This window comes from Prionailurus bengalensis, chromosome E4 (assembly GCF_016509475.1).
Source record: "Prionailurus bengalensis isolate Pbe53 chromosome E4, Fcat_Pben_1.1_paternal_pri, whole genome shotgun sequence".
In the NCBI taxonomy this organism is placed as follows: Eukaryota; Metazoa; Chordata; class Mammalia; order Carnivora; family Felidae; genus Prionailurus; species Prionailurus bengalensis.
In genome coordinates, this window is record NC_057360.1 from 55,837,784 (window position 1) to 55,862,455 (window position 24,672).

Here is a 24,672-nt window from a genome sequence, read left to right on the forward strand (position 1 = left end):
GACACCTTAAAGTTTACATCACGTATCCCCCTTCCAATGTCCGTGGTGCCCTCCGAGACAGGAAATAACCTTTCCAGACATCCTATTTGGGGATGCCACGTGTCATTAATCTGGAACCACAGCTAGAGTAAGTCAACGTGGATATATAAAGAGATCCTAATATAACTCAACGACCTAAAAGTCTTTCTTTTTGACATCGCAGTCTTAAGTAAGATTTCCAGGCTCGCCTTTGGCTCTGTTCCACACGATCACTCAAGGACCTGCTTGTCAGCAAATGTTGTTTCATTGTCCTCTAGGCCCTGTATTGTTCATGTGGCTAAGGTGGCCATGCCTGGTGGTTAAAGCCTGCAGGGAAGGGGAACAGAGTGGAAGAGAATGCCTATCATCTACAGAGCATGCCTGGGAGTGCTGCATACCTCTTCTGCTCAGTTCCAGGGGTGAGAAGTCAGTTCTAAGACCAAACCAACTACAGGGGGTTGGGAAGTGTAGTTGGCACCCAGGTAGCCAGATGCCCGGTCCTGTCTCCTTTACCATGAAAGAAGGTGAGAACACATGTCCACGGAAAACTAGCAGTCCCTGCCACATCCTTCCTCTTGTCTTCCAGAGACTTTTGCCTTACACCTGTCATTTCTTGTCCATTTCTCAGCAGCCAAGTTGAGGCTCTTGCCACATTTTTAATAAAAAAAAAATTTGATTCCTCATTTTTTAATGTTTTTCTCCCAGACAAGACTCAGTGGCCTCAACTTTTCATACTAACACAGCCTGACTCTCTTTCTATACTTAAGACTCGGCTAACTTCTGAAATAAGTGTTCTTTGCTCCTATGATGCAATCAGCAAGCAGGTAGCCCACCCTGTGTGTGCACATGTGTGCCCACTTACATGCAGGCACGGAGATGGAGATTTTTCCTCTCTGCTATAAGAGGGATTGAGGACAGGGTGGGCAAAGGGAGGGAGTATTTTCTGAGAAGAAAATGCTGGAACAAAGTAGTGACAAGAAAAAAGCATGGGATAACTTCAGGAGTAATAGATGGGTCTAGTTTGCCTGGATCATAGGTTAAATGAAAAGCAAGTGGGGGCGGGAGGGCATTAGCAAGGACTCTTTTCACCCACAAGTAACAGAAACCAAATGCAAACCAGCAGAGGCTAAAAAGGATGATTAGAGAAGTTGTAGAGATAGTTCTAGTTCCAAGTTTGGCTAAATCCAGGGCGCCATGGGGTGCCTGGGTGGCTCAGTTGGTTAAGCGTCCGACTTCTGCTCAGGTCATGATCTCACAGTGTGAGTTTGAGCCCCTCATCGGGTTCTGTGCTGACAGCTCAGAGCCTGAAGCCTGCTTCGGATTCTGTGTCTCCCTCTCTCTCTGCCCCTCCCCTGCTCATGCTCTGTCTCTCTCTGTCTCTCAATAATAAGTAAATGTTAAAAAAAATTTTAAAAATAAATCCAGGGCTCTAAAAGGTGTCAAGGCTTTGCCTCTGTCTCTGATCTCTTTGGCCTCTGTCTTCCCAGATGGGCTGTCTCCTCAGGGACCCTGATATCTCTAGGGCACATATTATCCGGAAAATGTTTAAGGTAATGTTTCCAGTGAGTCGCCAAGGTAAAATGAAGATGAAATTCCAGAGCCAGATCATCCCATGCAGAATTTGCAAAGAATGGACACAGTCATATTAGGAGCTCCTCCTGTGAACTTCCTACATTTCAAGGCTCCTGAGGATTTATCTATGGGACCACTAAGAACTGGAAGACAAGGACAGCTGGGTCTGAGTTAGAGCTGAACAAGCTAACGCTGCCATGACTGTGACATAGAGGGGCTGCCTTGGGAACAGCCGATGTGCCCAGAGTTTGCTGAGACAGGGGATGCGTGAGGGTTTCTGACCAACTAGAGGTAGGCCAGATGGGAGAAGAGCCAGTGTGGGCTCAGCCTGGGTCCTGCCCAGTAAGGCCACCAAGTGGGCTGAATGGAACCTTGACAGCATGAAACTGAAGGTGAATGGTGTATTCTCAGGGGCCGCAGAAGGACTCACAAGAAAGCTGTCTAAATGGGTCAGGGGGACTGCAGAAAATAGGTCTCCAGTAGTGGGAACATCTAAAGAACTCATGAGAGTTCCTGCAAGAGGTAAGGATGGTTTTAAACATTTGCCACCCAGAGAGCATGAAGCCAGCTTAGTAAAACAACATTTTAAGTCAGAATTCTCCTCACTTTTTAACATGTCTCCTACTCCACCCAAACTCTGATCCCAAAAGGATCAGAAATTATTTAACAAGCCTGGGAAGTGGACAGTTAGAAGTTTAAGGCAGAGAAATACAGCAAAAGTCAACCACGGCATTCCTCCCCACCCCTCTCTCCCGCTGCCTCCCAGCCTGAAGCAGGCCTAAGTCCAGAACTGGGAGAATATTTTACTTTAAATCAAGTTCAGAGTTTTCATCAACATCTTGGGCTCAACATTGGAATTTCTACAGTGGAACTGTATTTGTGACTTAAAGTGACTTTAGGATCTAAGCATGATGAAAAGCATGGTCTATAGGAGGTTTTACATAGATAAGACAAAATTTTAAAAGGATAGTGGAAAACAAAAAAAATTATTTTATTACATTATAAAATTGGCTTGTTCAATGGACTGTTTACAACTCCCTACAAATCATGACTCCAGAGGAAAAAAATACACCCACTCTTTCAGAGCACATAAAATTCCCTGAAAAAGACTCCTAGTGTCCCTTCCTGAGTCAGGTACCTCCCTACCACCTCCAAACCTACGACAAGGGAGTCATAGTTATGAACAGCCCCGTATGGGTCACAGAAAAAAGCAAGCGATGGTTCTAGAAGGGGAAGTTGCTGGCATCTCATAGATATTCACTATGATAGGAGATGACAGCATAGGATTCTGAAAGATTGTAGGAACAGTCACGCCTAAAGAAGGGAAGGTCCAAGGTTAAAGCAGAATCTCAAATTCCATGGGGTGGGCTGGGGTATGGCATGTTGGGAACATTCTGCTGGAATGTTACAAACCCAGCAACATGGAGCAGTCCCCTCTGGGGTCCTCACTGTGACCTTTGTCATTCTCGTACCATCTCTTTCTACATTCACACCACTGTCTCGTGGGTGGAGTGGTGCCCTCCCTGATATGCCTACCCGTCAGAGTGATGGGCTGAAACCCCAGTCATTCCTATGGATTGACTTAAGTCCCATGACACTCCTTGGTGGGTCCTTCAATAGTCAGCAGACGTGTGAAGACTGTAACACTTCGAGAGAGTATCTCAGAAAAAAAAAATGGGATCACTTAATCCACATTTAAAAGGCACTTCATCCTGGGGCACCTGGGTGGCTCAGTTGATTAAGCAGCCAACTCTGGGTTTTGGCTTAGGTCATGATCTCACAGTTTGTGAGTTTGAGCCCCGCATCAGGCTCTGTGCTGACAGTGAGGAGCCTGCTTGGGATTCTGTCTCTCCCTCTCTTTCTGCACCTCCCCTGTTTGCTCTCTCTCTCTCTCTCTCTCTCTCTCTCTCAAAATAAATAAATAAACTTAAAACATAAATGAAATAGAGGCACCTGGGTGGCTCAGTTGGTTAAGCGTTTGACTTCAGCCCAGGTCATGACCTTGCAGTTTGTGGGTTCAAGCCCTGTGTCAGGCTCTGTGCTGACAGCTCAGAGCCTGGATCCTGCTTCAGATTCTGTATCTCCTTCTCTCTCTCTGCCCCTCCCCCACTTATGCCCTCTCTCTCCTCTCTCTCTCTCAAAAATAAACATTCAAAAAATAAAAAAAAATAAATAAAAGGAACTTCATCCTTTACACACTTTGAGGTTATAAAATATTAAAATATATTAACATATATATTTTGTTTATTAATATATCATATGCACAGTGTTAGAGTTTGGGAACATAAAAGTATTTAGAAACATGTCTGTAAGTTTGTCTGTCTCACCAGAAGTAAGGTGAACAAGAGCAGGATCTTATCTGTCTTGTTGACTACTAAGCCTCCAGTGTCTGCAAAAAAGCCTGGTATATAATAGGAGGTCAACAAATATTACTCGATGGGATAAAGCAGCATAATCATTGCCTTCAAGAAGTTTAAAGTCTAGTGTAAGAGAAAGTCATGTAAGTATCATATGGTATAGTAAGTTCAATGACACAGGAAATCATAAAACTGTATAACAGCAGAGGGTGGGGGTGAGGGAGGAGCGGGTAAGGCTTCCAAGAGATGATGCAATGTGGAACACGAAAGGATGAACAGAGAATTTCCTCTTCAGGCTGCTGTTCCCCACTCTTCCCCTCCTTTTTGAGGGTTCTCGATTTCACATCCCTTTCGATGGGCAGGGATAACGGGCATAGCGTGAACACTCTGGCCTTGCTCTTTCCTGGGCGTGGGCCTTTGGGTAGCTACGCCAGTGATATGACTTTACAGGATCTCAGCAAAATGCCTGTGGGACTGCAGCTCTGTGGGACCTTGGCAGAACCTCTTCCATTGCTAAGGTCAGAACTTGGGAGAGATGTAGTAATCACCATAAAGGCACAAGGGCTCAAAGGCGAAGCTGGCACTGAGCGGAGGTCTCCTTGCAAACTTTACTTGTAGGGAAGGGATTGCCAGTTCAACGGGGTTAAAATATGAATAAGCCTAAACATGTAAACAGCAAATTCCCAAGTTAGTGATGATGTAACATTCTGTTACGGTTAGGCTGGATTATAGCTGACTGTGTTGTCTCATATTGGAATCGGATCCAAAACGTTGATTCCTTTTATAATTCTGTAGTCATCCCCAGGGGTAGCACGACCCACCAAAGAGAAGCCTTTCTAGAGTTTCAATGAGACACTTCTTAGCACCACCTGGAGAAACCACAAATGACACCGATTGGCTTTTAGGGACCTCAGGAACATGGCCCATGTCTAGAGTGGAGATCAGTATTCTCAGGCACACCAACAGCACAGGCTTGGGTCAAGCATGTTCCACCTCACATCCTAAGATGTGAGGAAAACGAGAGGAAAAGCAAAAGGCTGTGAAACATGAAGAAAAAATAATTCCACGGTTGGTTGAAATCAATGCAGCTGGAGCCAGGCCTCAATTTGTAATCTTTTATCCTTTCTGGCATTCATTCAGTCACCACTGACACCCCCCACCAGGATGGGTGATTCTTCTTCCAGGGCCATGAATGCTCAGCTCATCAGCGGACAGAAATACTGCTCCTGTGCTATTCCTCCAGGATCCTCATGGAAACCAAAGACATTTTCACCCTAGTTTGAAAATGTTGATCCTTATCACTCCCTTCCACATGGACAGCATCCCTGCTCTGTACCGCGTCCCTAGTAAATTCAAAGGGAGCCTGGAAAGAGTCCCTGAAGACATACTATTCTGCTCTGCTCTAACCACAGTGTTTCTAACAGCTCTTAAAGTGCAAAAGCAAATGTTTCATCTAGGTAAGGACCTAAAACAATGAAACTCTTTTTTTTTTAATTTTTTAAGATTAGCTACAAGAAATAAAAATGCTGCAGGAAGTCATAACAGTAATGGTTATCATGTTATTAATATGCAATATCTGGGCTTCTAGGGAGTATTTCAGTAGGTACACATAAGTAGATTGCACATAAGGCCTTTGGCACCATGAAATCTCACCTTTGGGCGAATGAAAAACGCTGAACATAGTTCTTTAAGTTTGACTCTATTTAATAAAACTGTTGGGAGTGAACCAGTGGAGGCTCACTATTGCATGTTAAAAGATGAGATGTTTTCCTGTTTGGTGAAACCATACAATGACTCTAAACATTCAGACTACATATGACAAAGACTTCTGAATAGAAGTGCTTATTGTGGCCCACATCATTCCCAGGCTCATCTGGGAAATTCTCCCATGACCCTGTTCCTGTAGCTAAGCTGTGTCCCAGCTTTTCCAGTGCTATCACCTGCTTGCCTGCTATCAGTGGAATAATGGGAAAAACAGGGGTCTGAAGAATGACGCCCTAGTCACCCTCTCCCCTCTGCTGAGTACCTGGTGACAGTTTAGTTGGCCTCTTCAACTTCAATTACTTCATGGGAATAATAATATTTTTCCTGTCTAAAGGCAGGAGGCCAGACAAGATGAATCATGTGCCTCAACTTTATATATACTTTATCTACTTCACCTTAAAACAGTGCCATGAATCAACCAAATGCTACACTGTCAACACAGAACTTACACACACACACACACACACACACACACACACACACACTTTTCAAAAATGTTATAACTCATGTAATGCTGCTTATATCCACTTATTTTCATTTGAGCAACTTGATATTTTGTCAGTTTATGGTGAGGCCTTTATACCATCAGATAGTTCTTTCAGGTTTCATCCAGCTGGAGAGGCCACAATTCTATTGTTTTTTGAGAGGAACTTAAGGCAAATGTGGAAACAAATGGGCCCAAGAGACAGGCTGGTCACTCAAATATGTCTGAGGCTCTTCTTGCCTCAATTATTACAATAGCCCCCTTACCCGTGTCTCTGGTTTTAGGACCACCTCCCTGCTGTCCATTTCATACTTTGAATATGTATGTTTCTAAACATAGATTGAATCATCCATCCGTGCCCAAACCTGGTTCATGCTCCTTTTTATAAACCTACAGAAAGTAGCTCCAACTGGAGCTCAGTGATCTCACTTCCTGCCATTCCTCAACATGAGATGTCTGACTGGCAACAGGGGACCTTCTCTCCACGTACCTTCTCTCCTACAAGTAAGCTCATGCTATTACCCCTCTGCAGGATTCCTTTCTATGTTCACTTTCTATTGCTGTAAAGGCTTAGAGGCTAAAACCACACCCGTGGGTTACTTCATGCAAGCCAGAGGTCCAGGCCCAGCATAGTTAGACCCTGTGTTCAGTGTCTCACAAGGCTGGAATCAGGTGGCATCACCAGCTGGAGGCTCAACTAGGGAAAGATCTGCTTTTGAGCTTTTTCATTCTGCTGACAGAATAAATTTCCTTGTAGCTCGAGAACCCAGGCCCTTGGGGTCTTGTTAGCTGTTGTCTGGGCAGCTTCTTGAGGCTGTTCTCAGGTTCTTGCACACTTCCAAGCTCTCCGACTTCAGAAGCGACCCAGTGTCTTTTAGAGTCTCACCTGATTAGATCAGGCCCAGACAATCTCCTTTTGATTAATGCAATGAGCAGGGACCTTGATTAAATCTACAAAGTCTCTTTTGTCATGTAATGCAATCATGGGAGTAGTATCTCATTATATTCACAAGCCCTATCCATACTCAGTGGGATGGAATTATACAAGAGTAAAGATCACTGGAGTCATCTTCAAATTATGTCCCACCTTCCTTTCCTTCTCTACTGTGCAAACTACAGACTCATCATTCAGGAGCTACTTTAATGCACATCCTGTGTTAACCCTGACATCCTCAGGCTGAAGTGCTGTTCCTGTGCTCACTCTGGGTTCTTATTTATCCCAATACCATTATATTTATTACATTGTATTTAACAAGTTTTGTAGATATCTGTCTGAGTTAAGATGTAACAAATTGGAATATTATGGAATTCTCTGTTTCATTTTACAACCTGCAAATCCCATGTATGTTGATGCTGTGTTCTATTTGTTAAAAATCCCCTTCTAAACATTGTCCCCACTACTTGAAACGGAAGTGTATCAGGTTGTCCAGCAGGAAATATTTTCCCAAGAGTGGAAGCCTAATGCTAAGTGAGTCATGAATCCCCTTTACCTTGCACGCTACTTTTGCACATTCAATAACTCAGGTCCTTCATACCAGGGGCGTAGACGTAAGACTTCAAATGTAACATTAGAACTGCCATTCATGTTCATTACACATTCATGTTGGCTCATAAAGGACTAGATCACATGAAAAAACATTCCCAACAAATTGAGTGGAAAGATGCTAAAGAAGAGGTACAATTTTTTTTCTTTGTTTAAAATTTCAGTTATGTTGCATGTGTTGTCCAAATGAATGGGCTGGTGTTGGTCATGAATGGAATAAAATCTAGGACATAAGAGGACCACTGGCATTCATGTAAGAATAAGAACTTCAGAATGGCCATGAGGATACATTCCTTTTTCCCCTGGGACATTTTCTTCCACAAAAGAAGTAGAAGGAATTCACATTTAATATGCTTGATTCTTCCACCTGAAAGTCATTCAGGTCTCACCCAGTGTTTCCAGGTCTGGCGAACCCAGTTTTCTCATACCATTCACTCTAGGTGTACACAGTAGAGATGAAAAACCACAAGAGGTTATTGGATGATACATAGACAACAATGTGCATTCAAGACTTGCAGGAGGCAACTGCTTTTGCCTATTTAGCAATGCAAAATATATCCTGCTCTGTCAATTTTCTGGAAAGAAAACTGGAATTTGAGTAATTTTATACTATAGGCTGAATTTCAGGATTTCTCATTTTGAAAAGAATGAACACGGGAAAGCTTCCAGAACCGCAGCTCATTGCTAAGACTCCCTGAAAAAAACTAAAACTTACTTCCCTATATTCTTTCATGAAGAATAGCACTGCTCAGCAGCTACTCTGAGTTCCGAACTTCCCAGATAACAACCGGGGAAAAAATGACTCCTTACCTTTAAACATATTTGTAGAAAACTGGGTTCTAAACACTGTGCCAATAGACTGCTAGAAATAAAGGCACCAGCTAGGATAATATTTAACAAAGCATTTTGACCTGGCACCAAGCTTCTATTAATGGAATTGGGAAATATCTGCCAGTGTTCCGGGGAAGATGATTCCCACAGTTGCCCTCCAAAATGTTTTCAAATATGCAGGAAAAAAGAAAAAAAAGATGAATCAAGCGGAATACCTCATGGACAATTTTTCTAAGCTGGGATGAATTATGTTAGCTCTGTTCCCTGATCAATACCTTCTCCAAGAAATGTATGGGCACCTCCACTGCTCTAATCAGCAGAGACAGTTTAAAAATTGATCTGGAAAATTGGCACTTGACTTTGTGACCCTGCTTTTTGTCGACACATTCGACCACATCTGGTCTTGAACTGTAAAATTGTTGGCCTCTTCCAGAGCGGACTGCTCTGACAGCCGCATGCATTTTGTCCATGGAGTAAATCCTCTCCCAGAGACTTAGAAAACCAGGAAAACAGCTTTCACTGCTGGATCCCCTAACCACGAAGAGAATTCTAATAAGTTTCCATGAAGAGGCACTTTGGCCTCAGATATTCGAAAAGAAGAAGCACTATAGAGTGTGCTGGCAAGGGCATACACTCCAACGTGGAAAGACCCGGATTTAAATTCTAATGCTATCTTTGACCCTCAGTTATTCAAAAAGGACTAAGACATTCACATTCTAGCCTCTGAAAAAGAAAACACTGTGGGCATCAAAGAAAGTGCCACTATCTTGTAAACACCTTATGGTGTAAGTTACACCATTTAACTCATCAACATCATACTGATCCTCTAGTACAGAACAGTTTGGTATTATATATATAGAGAGAGAGATCTAGATATCTCTCTCTATAGAGATATAGATATAGATCTCTCTCTCTATATATATATCCATTAATTCAACAAGGGTTTATTGATCATCTACAGTATATCAAACTTACTTCTAAAAATATGTGATCTGAATCACCTGTGCAAGAGAATAAGGAAATAATTTAGCTGGCGAGGAAATCAACCTTTTGATTTGAAATCCTCATTTTATAATACAAGTAATATACCAAAGGGTTCTGTCTTCAAATTTTTACATTTATTGAGCATATGCCAGACTATCTCATTTAAACCACATAGTCGGGGTTTTTTTTTGCAAGATGGCGGCTTAGGAGGACGCTGGGCTCACCGCACGTCCTGCTGATCACTTAGATTCCACCTACACCTGCCTAAATAACCCAGAAAACCGCCAGAGGATTAGCAGAACGGAGTCGCCGGAGCCAAATGCAGACGAGAGGCCCACGGAAGAGGGTAGGAAGGGCGGCGAGGCGGTGCGCGCTCCACGGACTGGCGGGAGGGAGCCGGGGCGGAGGGGCGGCTCGCCGGCCAAGCAGAGGCCCCGAGTCTGGCTTGCAAAAGCAGAGGGGTCTGACGGACTGTGTTCCCACAACAAGCGCGACTTAGCGTCTGGGAGGTCATAAGTTAACAGCTCTGCTCGGAAAGCGGGAAGGCTGGAGGACAAAGGGAGGAGAGCTGCTGAGCCCCCTGACAACAGAGCTCAGTTTGGTGGGGAACAAAGGCGCTCGCCAGGGCCATCTCCCCCGCCCATCCCCCAGCCAAAATCCCAAAGAGAACCAGTTCCTGCCAGGGAACTTGCTCGCTCCGCGCAAACACCCAACTCTGCGCTTCGGCGGAGCCAAACCTCCGGCAGCGGATCTGACTCCCTCCCGCTGCCACAGGGCCCCTCCTGAAGTGGATCACCTAAGGAGAAGCGATCTAAGCCTGCCCCTCCTGCCCCCGTGCACCTTGCCTACCCACCCCAGCTAATACGCCAGATCCCCAGCATCACAAGCCTGGCAGGGTGCAAGTAGCCCAGACGAGCCACACCACCCCACAGTGAATCCCGCCCCTAGGAGAGGGGAAGAGAAGGCACACACCAGTCTGACTGTGGCCCCAGCGGTGGGCTGGGGGCAGACATCAGGTCGGACTGCGGCCCCGCCCACCAACTCCAGTTATACACCACAGCACAGGGGAAGTGCCCTGCAGGTCCTCACCACGCCAGGGACTATCCAAAATGACCAAGCGGAAGAATTCCCCTCAGAAGAATCTCCAGGAAATAACAACAGCTAATGAGCTGATCAAAAAGGATTTAAATAATATAACAGAAAGTGAATTTAGAATAATAGTCATAAAATTAATCGCTGGGCTTGAAAACAGTATACAGGACAGCAGAGAATCTCTTGCTACAGAGATCAAGGGACTAAGGAACAGTCACGAGGAGCTGAAAAACGCTTTAAACGAAATGCATAACAAAATGGAAACCACCACAGCTCGGCTTGAAGAGGCAGAGGAGAGAATAGGTGAACTAGAAGATAAAGTTATGGAAAAAGAGGAAGCTGAGAAAAAGAGAGATAAAAAAATCCAGGAGTATGAGGGGAAAATTAGAGAATTAAGTGATACACTAAAAAGAAATAATATACGCATAATTGGTATCCCAGAGGAGGAAGAGAGAGGGAAAGGTGCTGAAGGGGTACTTGAAGAAATCATAGCTGAGAACTTCCCTGAACTGGGGAAGGAAAAAGGCATTGAAATCCAAGAGGCACAGAGAACTCCCTTCAGACGTAACTTGAATCGATCTTCTGCACGACATATCATAGTGAAACTGGCAAAATACAAGGATAAAGAGAAAATTCTGAAAGCAGCAAGGGGTAAACGTGCCCTCACATATAAAGGGAGACCTATAAGACTCGTGACTGATCTCTCTTTTGAAACTTGGCAGGCCAGAAAGAATTGGCAAGAGATTTTCAGGGTGCTAGACAGAAAAAATATGCAGCCAAGAATCCTTTATCCAGCAAGTCTGTCATTTAGAATAGAAGGAGAGATAAAGGTCTTCCCAAACAAACAAAAACTGAAGGAATTTGTCACCACTAAACCAGCCCTACAAGAGATCCTAAGGGGGACCCTGTGAGACAAAGTCCCAGAGACATCACTACAAGCATAAAACATACAGACATCACAATGACTCTAAACCCGTATCTTTCTATAATAACACTGAATGTAAATGGATTAAATGCGCCAACCAAAAGACATAGGGTATCAGAATGGATAAAAAAACAAGACCCATCTATTTGCTGTCTACAAGAGACTCATTTTAGACCTGAGGACACCTTTAGATTGAGAGTGAGGGGATGGAGAACTATTTATCATGCGACTGGAAGCCAAAAGAAAGCTGGAGTAGCCATACTTATATCAGACAAACTAGACTTTAAATTAAAGGCTGTAACAAGAGATGAAGAAGGACATTATATAATAGTTACAGGGTCTATCCATCAGGAAGAGCTAACAATTATAAATGTCTATGCGCCGAATACCGGAGCCCCCAAATATATAAAACAATTACTCATAAACATAAGCAACCTTATTGATAAGAATGTGGTAATTGCAGGGGACTTTAACACCCCACTTACAGAAATGGATAGATCATCTAGACACACGGTCAATAAAGAAACAAGGGCCCTGAATGAGACATTGGATCAGATGGACTTGACAGATATATTTAGAACTCTGCATCCCAAAGCAACAGAATATACTTTCTTCTCGAGTGCACATGGAACATTCTCCAAGATAGATCATATACTGGGTCACAAAACAGCCCTTCATAAGTTTACAAGAATTGAAATTATACCATGCTTACTTTCAGACCACAATGCTATGAAGCTTGAAATCAACCACAGAAAAAAGTCTGGAAAACCTCCAAAAGCATGGAGGTTAAAGAACACCCTACTAACGAATGAGTGGGTCAACCAGGCAATTAGAGAAGAAATTAAAAAATATATGGAAACAAACAAAAATGAAAATACAACAATCCAAACGCTTTGGGACGCAGCGAAGGCAGTCCTGAGAGGAAAATACATTGCAATCCAGGCCTATCTCAAGAAACAAGAAAAATCCCAAATACAAAATCTAACAGCACACCTAAAGGAACTAGAAGCAGAACAGCAAAGGCAGCCTAAATCCAGCAGAAGAAGAGAAATAATAAAGATCAGAGCAGAAATAAACAATATAGAATCTAAAAAAACTGTAGAGCAGATCAACGAAACCAAGAGTTGGTTTTTTGAAAAAATAAACAAAATTGACAAACCTCTAGCCAGGCTTCTCAAAAAGAAAAGGGAGATGACCCAAATAGATAAAATCATGAATGAAAATGGAATTATTACAACCAATCCCTCAGAGATACAAACAATTATCAGGGAATACTATGAAAAATTATATGCCAACAAATTGGACAACCTGGAAGAAATGGACAAATTCCTGAACACCCACACTCTTCCAAAACTCAATCAGGAGGAAATAGAAAGCTTGAACAGACCCATAACCAGCGAAGAAATTGAATCGGTTATCAAAAATCTCCCAACAAATAAGAGTCCAGGACCAGATGGCTTCCCAGGGGAGTTCTACCAGACGTTTAAAGCAGAGATAATACCTATCCTTCTCAAGCTATTCCAAGAAATAGAAAGGGAAGGAAAACTTCCAGACTCATTCTATGAAGCCAGTATTACTTTGATTCCTAAACCAGACAGAGACCCAGTAAAAAAAAGAGAACTACAGGCCAATATCCCTGATGAATATGGATGCAAAAATTCTCAATAAGATACTAGCAAATCGAATTCAACGGCATATAAAAAGAATTATTCACCATGATCAAGTGGGATTCATTCCTGGGATGCAGGGCTGGTTCAACATTCGCAAATCAATCAACGTGATACATCACATTAACAAAAAAAAGAGAAGAACCATATGATCCTGTCAATCGATGCAGAAAAGGCCTTCGACAAAATCCAGCACCCTTTCTTAATAAAAACCCTTGAGAAAGTCGGGATAGAAGGAACATACTTAAAGATCATAAAAGCCATTTATGAAAAGCCCACAGCTAACATCATCCTCAACGGGGAAAAACTGAGAGCTTTTTCCCTGAGATCAGGAACACGACAGGGATGCCCACTCTCACCGCTGCTGTTTAACATAGTGCTGGAAGTTCTAGCATCAGCAATCAGACAACAAAAGGAAATCAAAGGCATCAAAATTGGCAAAGATGAAGTCAAGCTTTCGCTTTTTGCAGATGACATGATATTATACATGGAAAATCCGATAGACTCCACCAAAAGTCTGCTAGAACTGATACATGAATTCAGCAAAGTTGCAGGATACAAAATCAATGTACAGAAATCAGTTGCATTCTTATACACTAACAATGAAGCAACAGAAAGACAAATAAAGAAACTGATCCCATTCACAATTGCACCAAGAAGCATAAAATACCTAGGAATAAATCTAACCAAAGATGTAAAGGATCTGTATGCTGAAAACTATAGAAAGCTTCTGAAGGAAATTGAAGAAGATTTAAAGAAATGGAAAGACATTCCCTGCTCATGGATTGGAAAAATAAATATTGTCAAAATGTCAATACTACCCAAAGCTATCTACACATTCAATGCAATCCCAATCAAAATTGCACCAGCATTCTTCTCGAAACTAGAACAAGCAATCCTAAAATTCATATGGAACCACAAAAGGCCCCGAATAGCCAAAGGAATTTTGAAGAAGAAGACCAAAGCAGGAGGCATCACAATCCCAGACTTTAGCCTCTACTACAAAGCTGTCATCATCAAGACAGCATGGTATTGGCACCAAAACAGACACATAGACCAATGGAATAGAATAGAAACCCCAGAACTAGACCCACAAACGTATGGCCAACTCATCTTTGACAAAGCAGGAAAGAACATCCAATGGAAAAAAGACAGCCTCTTTAACAAATGGTGCTGGGAGAACTGGACAGCAACATGCAGAAGGTTGAAACTAGACCACTTTCTCACACCATTCACAAAAATAAACTCAAAATGGATAAAGGACCTAAATGTGAGACAGGAAACCATCAAAACCTTAGAGGAGAAAGCAGGAAAAGACCTCTCTGACCTCAGCCGTAGCAATCTCTTACTCGACACATCCCCAAAGGCAAGGGAATTAAAAGCAAAAGTGAATTACTGGGACCTTATGAAGAGAAAAAGCTTCTGCACAGCAAAGGAAACAACCAACAAAACTAAAAGGCAACCAACGGAATGGGAAAAGATATTCGCAAATGACATATCGGACAAAGGGCTAGTATCCAAAATCTATAAAGAGCTCACCAAACTCCACACCCGAAAAACAAATAACCCAGTGAAGAAATGGGCAGAAAACATGAATAGACACTTCTCTAAAGAAGACATCCGGATGGCCAACAGGCACATGAAAAGATGTTCAGCGTCGCTCCTTATCAGGGAAATACAAATCAAAACCACACTCAGGTATCACCTCACGCCAGTCAGAGTGGCCAAAATGAACAAATCAGGAGACTATAGATGCTGGAGAGGATGTGGAGAAACGGGAACCCTCTTGCACTGTTGGTGGGAATGCAAATTGGTGCAGCCGCTCTGGAAAGCAGTGTGGAGGTTCCTCAGAAAATTAAAAATAGACCTACCCTATGACCCAGCAATAGCACTGCTAGGAATTTATCCAAGGGATACAGGAGCACTGATGCATAGGGCCACTTGTACCCCAATGTTCATAGCAGCACTCTCAACAATAGCCAAATTATGGAAAGAGCCTAAATGTCCATCAACTGATGAATGGATAAAGAAATTGTGGTTTATATACACAATGGAATATTACGTGGCAATGAGAAAAAATGAAATATGGCCTTTTGTAGCAACGTGGATGGAACTGGAGAGTGTGATGCTAAGTGAAATAAGCCATACAGAGAAAGACAGATACCATATGGTTTCACTCTTATGTGGATCCTGAGAAACTTAACAGGAACCCATGGGGGAGGGGAAGGAAAAAAAAAAAAAAAGAGTTTAGAATGGGAGAGAGCCAAAGCATAAGAGACTGTTAAAAACTGAGAACAAACTGAGGGTTGATGGGGGGTGGGAGGGAGGAGAGGGTGGGTGATGGGTATTGAGGAGGGCACCTTTTGCGATGAGCACTGGGTGTTGTATGGAAACCAATTTGTCAATAAATTTCATAAAAAAATAAATAAATAAACCACATAGTCTACACATGAGATAAAGTATCACAACGTAAGTAAATGAAGCACAGAGGTCTTTAACCCCTGTCACCAAGGTCACATAGCTTGTTGGATGGGTGAATCAGCCACAATTCGAAACCCAGGTCTGTCTGACTGCACAGGATATGTTCATAGCACGCCACCATGGTAACCTCTTCAGAATGCTGATTGCTTCAGGAAGATAATAGCTTCAAAGTTCCTTACTGGCTTTCAAAAAGACTGACCTCAGGGAAGCACTAGAATAATCTGGTGTATTTAGGTCATCTGAAAAATAAAGTTATGACAATTTCAAGGCTTCCTGTAATGTAGGCTAGAAGTTCTGTATGAATTGCTTATGATGGCACCCAAGTTTGTTCTCTGACTCCACGCTACGTCTCCAGCTTCCCAACGAGCTATTGTCCCATACCCTAGCCTCCATGCAGTCTGTGCTTTGGCCACTTCATGTGACTCACCATTCCCCATACAATCTGAGCCTTTCCGTGGCTCTGTGGCTCTCCTTCTAGAGAATGTTTCTGGCCACTTTATGGCTTCAGTAGCAGTAGTTGGGGACTTTATAACATTTGCTCCCATGGCATCCTGTGCTTATTTTTATTATTGAATAGATCACATTTATTCTAAGTATATATTCGTATTAAACTATGTATTCACTATATCTCATGTTGGTTAGCCTAGTGTCTACTACAGGGTTGGTGTGTGACCTAATACATATTCACTAAATGAGCATGAGCATGAGAATGTAACCTCCTTATATGCTCCATGACTCTGCTTCTTTATGTTCATGCAAATAATGTTGAAAGTTCAATGACTGTGTATTGTAGTTTGAATGATATTTTTAAAGCAATACTTAGGGGGATTTTCTCAACACCTCTTGTGGTCACACATGGAACTGGCCAGTCACACATGGAACTCTCTGAACATACAACACGAGCACTCACAACAGTACCACCCACACATATGCCAATGCAAACATCCAAACACACCATTCATTCATTCATTCATTCACCTATTCAAATATTTAATTTGTAAGGCATTTCAGTCACATAAGACATCGAAAGATTCATTTTCCTTAAGTGAAGATTTAGTACTCTCAGTTCTCATGACTCTGATTAGCAGCTGTGATTTCTGATATTTCTAAGATACTGCTCATCAAACAGTGTTATGGAGACTTTCCATTCCTGATGAGAGGTTTCTCCCTTTTCTCAATCCAATCTTGAATATGCCAAAGGTGTGAGAAAAAGGTAAGTTGATCAGGCTGAGAAAAATAATACCACAACTTTGAGAAACTCCTAGAAAGAGAGAAGATGAATGGATTTTGATGTAAGAGAGAACATGGTTCAGAGATGATGAGGGTTATGTGCAATAAGGGGATGGAAAGGAAAAAAAAATCTTTCCTTTATGCTGTGTACTCACTACAACACTACCCATTCCATTATCACTGCAGGCAAAAACTGAGCAGTTCCATACCAGGTCTGCCCAGGTGGGAGGACAGAATGCTAGTGCATGTAGAGGTGCATGAGGGGGGAGCTAATGGCCACAGGAAGATTGGCTAGAACATTTATCCCCCCTCCCTCTTTATTGCATGGATTCAGTTATTGCAATCAAGGAAAGAACCCTTAGATAAGAGTGGTGCTAAGGGTGAAGGAATAGGGTATTTTATTAGGGGCAGGAATGACTATCTGGGAGGAGGGCCAATAGGCGATGGTTCAGCCTCGATTTAATAGCAATGCTCTCCATTCTAAGGCAAATCTCCCCACCCTCATTAAATGTTTCCAAACAAGTGTTAAGTTAGGGCTTAGGGCTTAGTTTCTTTTGTTGGGCACCCGATTAACCAGGGTAGTTGATGCTTCCAGAGAAATAAGAGCTCTTGGTAAAAAAGAAATTTTATGAGTAACCTGCTCTAAAAGAAGGGTAATACTTTGAACAATCTTCTGGAGGACCACAAAGAATGTATTAGACAAAAAATTTAAACCAAGTGTAATAAATATTCTAAAAGAAAACATGGAAAGATCCAACAATTAGAAATAGGGACAGAAAGTTTTTAAAAAGAACTGTTTGAATAGTTGCAAAAACTTGGAAGGAACCAAGATGTTTTTCAACAAGTGAATGGATAAAAAAAAATGTGGTATATCCAGACAATGGAATATTATTCAGTGATAAGAAGAAATGAGCTATCAAGCTATAAAAAGACAGTGAGGAACTTTAAATGCATATTACTAAGTGAAAATGCCAGTTTGAAAGTCTCATACTATATGATTCCAACTATTTGACATTCTGGAAAAGGCAAAACTCTGGAGACAGTAAAAAGATCAGTGGTTGCCAGGGGTTATGTTTAGGGAAAAAAAAATACAAAATAAAAAAAATTAAAACTTACTGAATAAAAATAAGATCACGTAGGAACAAGAATCAGATCAGACACCTGACTTGGACTGATTTACAGATTTCCCTTACATCTTGAGGTAAGAAAATAATAAGCTATATTTCAAAATGCTTAGGCAAAATAATTCAAAACTGTAATTGTATACCCCAAAAATCTATTTTTTTAATTTTTTTTCAACGTTTTATTTTATTTTTGGGACAGAGAGAGACAGAGCATGAACGGGGGAGGGGCAGAGAGAGAGGGAGACACAGAATCGGAAACAGGCTCCAGGCTCCAAGCCATCAGCCCAGAGCCTGACGCGGGGCTCGAACTCACGGACCTTGAGATCGTGACCTGGCTGAAGTCGGACGCTTAACCGACTGCGCCACCCAGGCGCCCCTCAAAAATCTATTTTAAATGCAGACGTGAAATAATGAGCTTCTCAAACACAGATAGAATCAGTGTGTGTCCTGCACAAAGGTCTTCTTTGAGGACAATTTAGAGAAAGTAATCTGACCAAAAAAAAAAAAAAAAAAAGAAAAAGAAAAGTCCAGGGAGAAACCACAAGAAAAGGCACAAAATTATTAGTAAAGTTAGTAACATTTAATGTTAGCTACAATAATTCAGAACTAAAATTCTAAGTGAAGGGAATTGAGGGATATGATATATTGTGCTAAGTTACCTCTTTGGGGGGAAGATTTAAATATATATAAGTTTAAGAAATTGGGAAAGAAAATAATTATAACTTTTAATATATTTGGAGTAACCAAGGAAAGAATTAAAATATTTGAAATATAACCTACAGACAAAATTAAGAAATAAATATTTTCTTAAAAAGACTCTTTTTAATGTTTATTTATTTATTTTTGAAAGAGAGAGAGAGAGAGAGAGAGAGAGAGAGCACAATTAGGGGAGGGACAGAGAGAGAGAGAGGGAGATACAGAAACTGAAGCAGGCTTCATGCTCCGAGCTGAAAGCACGTGTGAAAACACGGGGCTTGACCCCACGAACCATGAGATCATGACCTGAGCTGAAGTCTAATGCTTAACCAATGGAGCCACCCAGGCACCCAAGAAATTAAGTATTTTCAGTGAAAAGCAAGAAAGAAAAAAATAGACTATAAAATATGTAATAAATAGAAAATATTAAATAAGATGCAAAAATAATATGCTTATTTTACTATATATAAATAACAAAGTAACTAATCAAAATATAGATTATAATACCTGACAATTATATTATTATAATATTAGATTATAATATTTTCATTACTAAGTACATTTAAAACACAAGAATGTAAAAAGACTGGAAATAAATGAGAAATTATAATTAGGAAAAAATCAAAAGAAGGTCAGATAGCAATTTTAATATCAGAATAAAAATTAAGGTTAAAAAAAAAACAAAGGACAAGTAGGAACTATATACTACTAAAAATACTGGGGCTATAATGATCAGGGACCATATATGCACCAAACAATGTAGGCTCAAAATACATAAAGAAACACCTGGCAGAATTATAGTGAAAAGTAAAAAAATAAATAACTTCAGTTTGGTATTTAAATATAACCACTTCAGGGGTGCCTGGGTGGCTCACTCATTTAAGCATCTGACTTCAGCTCAGGTTATGATCTCAGTTTCTGAGTTCGGGCCCTAGGTCCAGCTCTGTGCTGACAGCTCAGAGCCTGAAGCCTGCTTCAGATTCTGTCTGTCTGTCTCTCTGCCCTTCCCCCACTTGTGCTCTGTCTCTGTCTCTCTCAAAAAGTGACTAAACATTAAAAAAAATTAAATATAACCACTTCAGACTTAAATAATCAGTAATGGAGTACAGGCATAGAAAATGTGAATAGTATATTTAATAAGCTCACTAAGAGAAAGAAATATACACACAACAAACAGAAAATATGCATTTTTAAAAAATGTACACACCCCAAATTGGCCAGGTGTTCACCAGAAATAAAGCTCCAACAAATTCGAACTTCATAAATACAGTGTTCTCAAAACATAATAAAAGTGCATTAAAATTAAAATGAGTAACAACGTTTGGGGGATTTCTGTTTAAAATAAATATTGAATGTATTCCTGTATCCACAAAGTTAACAATAAAGGTTGTTTTGTTGTGATATGTGTGTGTGCCTGTGCATGTGCATGCACGTGCACACATGTGCCTGTTTAAGGTCTAAATCTACAAGAACAAAAAGGAGGTACAAGAGGCAACAATGAAACAGAACCCCGAAAGCACAAAGATTCTTATCACTAGGCACATCTGAAAGTTGATATGAAGGTAGGGTTCTGTTTAAAAGCAGATAGATACACCAATATTCTCTGTCGCTCTATTCCATAAAGTGACCATCCTCCCCACAAGCAAAAAAAGGAAGAGAGATTGATGATCTGAAGAGAGAAAATGGACTCAGGGACATTGGGCTGGTTGAGGGCTAGTATACCACATTAAAAATATGGGAACTAATTCAAAGTCTACATTTAAGATGTTGAGAATTTCAAACTTTCACCCAGATCTCAAAACCAGTTGTGAGGATTATTCCCTCCAGGCAGAATGCCGAAAGAATTTTCCTGATAAAGCTGACTAACTCAAGAGGAAACCACTAATGGCATTCAATTACGGATTCTGTAAACGTACTACAGAAAGATTAATCTGCATAAAGTCCACAACTGACAAGCCCACCCATGTTTCAATCAAGTTTTTAGTGGACATTTCAAAATACAACAGAAAATCAATGACCAACTGATACTTGAAAATTTCTAAACTAAAAAACAGAGATTAAGAAATGCTAACACAAAACAGCAACTGGGTACAATTTAGGGCCATTAAAGGAGAAGATTATGCTTTATATAAAATGTTACATTGTTAGAGAGATAAGATGTTTTGTTTAATGAAACGTTTCATGAAACGTTAGGATATTATTGGGGCACCTGGGCAGCTCAGTCAGTTAAGTGAAAGACTCCTGAGTTCAGCTCATGTCATGATCTTCCAGTTTGTGATTTCAAGCCCCATGTTGGGCTCTGCACTGACAGCACGGAGCCTACTTGTGATTCTCTCCCTCTCTCTTTGCCCCTCTTCCACTTGCACTCTCTCTCTCTCAAAATAAATACATAAACTTAAAAAAAATTAGGATAACATAATATAAATAGAACACAGCACAGAAACAAGATGAAAAGAACACACAGAAATTAAAATCACTAGCAAGAGGAGCACCTGGGTGGTTTCAGTCAGTTAAACATCTGACTTTGGCTCAGGTTGTGATCTTGTGGTTGGTGAGTCTGAGCCCCACATTGGGCTTGCTGATATCAGCCTGTCAGAACAGAGCCTATTCAGATCCTCTGTCCCCCTCTCTCTGTCCCTTCCTCACTTGTGCTCTCTCCAAAAATAAATAAAAATAAAATAAAATAAAATCATTAGCAAGAAAATTTAAAGTTCAATGAAAGAGTTGGAAGATAAAACTGAGGTGATAGCTCCTCTAAAAACAAAAACAAAAACAAAACAAAACAAAACAAAACAAACAAACAAACAAACCATAGCAAATACAAAGAATAGATTACAGGTGAACCTCAACATATTGATTTCTTACCAGCCCAGAATGGCTAAAGCCCTGATTGGTTACCTCCTAGGGGACTTGTTAGCTCCCAAGGGCTAGTCAGAGAATGGCCATAGTAGAGTAGGGTCTGATGGCAAGCCCAACAGGAAAACATTTGTGAAAACTGATTTTGATAAATGTACGTAAATGTAACAACAACCAGCAAAAGGAGCTAAAATTGTTTACCTAAAGTAGAGACAATGGCACCAGAAGAGTGATACTTTTATAGAATTGTCTCATTTTCCACATTATGTGCTAGTACAGAAACTGATAAATAAATTAAAGCAGTGCCTAAACTATGAGATCAGCATATTCCTCCCTTAGCAGATGCACATAGTATTTGTGAGGTTCACAGCTGATTGTTTTTTGGGGGCATTGCCCTCAGCTGTGGGAAACAGCCCTGCCCAAGATCATGCCCTGTCAAAGTGGCTAGTAGTCAGCGGCCAATAACAGGCGAGTATGGAAATACAAAGGCCTGACCCACTTCCTTTCATTTAGAACAACAGTATCTAAATTATAGTATCTAGCTGCTCTCTCAGCTCCAGAACTCCCACAGAATCAACTGAGGCATCAAATGCAAGGACACTGAAGATTAACTTCTCCCTCTGTCCAGTCTTGCGTCATTCATTTTCATACAGGTATGTTTCTCAAGAGCACTCCCCCCAAAAAAGTGTTACATGCAACTTTCTATATCAGAATCTCTTTTCCAAGAATCTAATCTAAGACAACATCTGACAACTATATGGAAGGAGGTTCCATCTTAGGACTAATTAGAAAATGCAAATTAAAAACAATACGCTATTGATTTAAACTCATCAATGGCAAAAATTAGATAAATACCAATAACTATTCAGCTAATGACAATCTCTGCCTTTTAATTGGTGTATTTAGATAATTTACATTTGATATAATTGGTATGCTTAGGTTTTAAGCTATCATTTTGTTATCTGTTTTTATTGTCCTACGTATTCTTGTTCTATCTTACACTTTGGACGGATCTTCTATTCATGCGTGATTTTGTAATATAATGCACTGGCCTTTGGAAAATATTCCAAATTGGTTCACTGAATTATACAGAATTTCCAAATGTTGACACAAACCATTATACAATAGCAAAACAATCACATTTATCAAAACACCAATCTCATCAGAAAAGTCTTTAAGTAATGGGAAACGGTCAGGTTTACAGTGATGGAAACAGGTCTTTCAAATTCTAATTTTCACTTGAAAACCCAGGTTTTATCATTGGCAACAAATAGTGTCAATTGTTATTGTTGAAGTGACAGATTCGCTTTGTTCAACTTCAAGAAAAAATCTTCCACATACTTAAGCCTCAATGACTATCCTTTGTGAGTCATATTGGTAAGTAAAAATGGTGCTCCATTAAAACAGTGACTAGTTCCAAACAATAACATATGCTTTTCCTAAAGACAACCATCTTACTTCAGTGTGCAGCAAAAGTGCTTTATGCATACTTTCTGTATTTTCCCACAGAAGATTAAAAAGGCATGTATTTAATGGTTGAAATTTAACACAATAATTTTATTGCTTCATTAAGGATATTGTAAAGTGAAATTGGACTTTTTAAAACCATGGTTTAATGGCATGAAGAATGTGATAACTAGCATGGTTTCTTCCTAGGACCTGATTTCTGCTAAAGTGCCTCCACTGCTTTTACACCAGCAATGCAAATTTCCACCCAGTGAAAAAGAGAAATGGCAAACACTGTGGGAGAAATTGGCAAAAATACAGATCGCCAAGAGTATTTTTTAAATGTTATCATAAACAGTGCTTTGGAAACACGTAAGCAGGTTTCTTAATTTAGCTTTGGTGGATCATGGAAGATTCTCCCAGTGATGATAGATTGACTATGTCTCAAGAACAGAGGGATGCGGGGCGCCTGGGTGGCGCAGTCGGTTAAGCGTCCGACCTCAGCCAGGTCACGATCTCGCGGTCCGTGAGTTCGAGCCCCGCGTCAGGCTCTGGGCTGATGGCTCAGAGGCTGGAGCCTGTTTCTGATTCTGTGTCTCCCTCTCTCTCTGCCCCTCCCCCGTTCATGCTCTGTCTCTCTCTGTCCCAAAAATAAATAAAAACGTTGAGGAAAAAAAAAAATGAAAAAGAACAGAGGGATGAGACAGAGAGAGAGAGAAAGGATATACTGGGAATGAACCAGGGAGCAGTGATAAATAAAGCTACAAAGGAAGGCAAGGATGGACCATTGCCAAGCTGGGAAGTTAAGACTTTATTATTAACAAGATAATGAGAATTCATTCAACTGTTTCAAGGGAAGAATTGACAGATTTATTATAAAAATCTTCCTCTTATAGCACTTCAAGAATGAATTAGAAGAGGATAAGATTAAAAGGAGACCAGTTAGGAGCTGCTTGCAAAATTAAAATGAGGAATGATGAGCACAGGAACCACACTGCGGGGACGTTGAAGAAAACATGCCCAGTTCGAGAGACTAAGGAGGTTGCATTGATTTGACAGCTGGTAAGCGGGAGGGAATGAGTGTGGGGAAAAAATGACAAACAAGGGTCATTTTACTTTCTTCTTTTTTAGGAGAAAGGCAGTACAAGTTTGCAGGGGAAGGACAGTAAGTTCATTTTCTATCATCTTGAAGTGTCTATTGGATGTACTGCAGAAAGCTACTTATACTGGAGTAGAGTTAACATTGTTTCCGCAACCGTGTATGGAGCATGACGAGATTTGATGCTTTTCAGGTTATCAGTGAGTTGTTGCCTAAGGTAGATATATGGTATGCCTCCCAACCACGGAACAGGAAGAGAAACCAATGGGGATTTTTTTTATAGTATGCCAGAGTTAATATTAATAGTAGGATCCAACGATGCCCATAGGAATTTCCCATAACACCTATATTGGAAACCTATGTCTGATTTCTAGCATGCTACCAAAGAAAGGAGTTTGATCATGGAGCTATCTATTTTTTTATTGAAATTGTATTGACTTCTTAGTTTGTAACAGGGAAAAGGGAACATGGTTTTGCTTAGTTTCACAAAATAAGATTTGCAT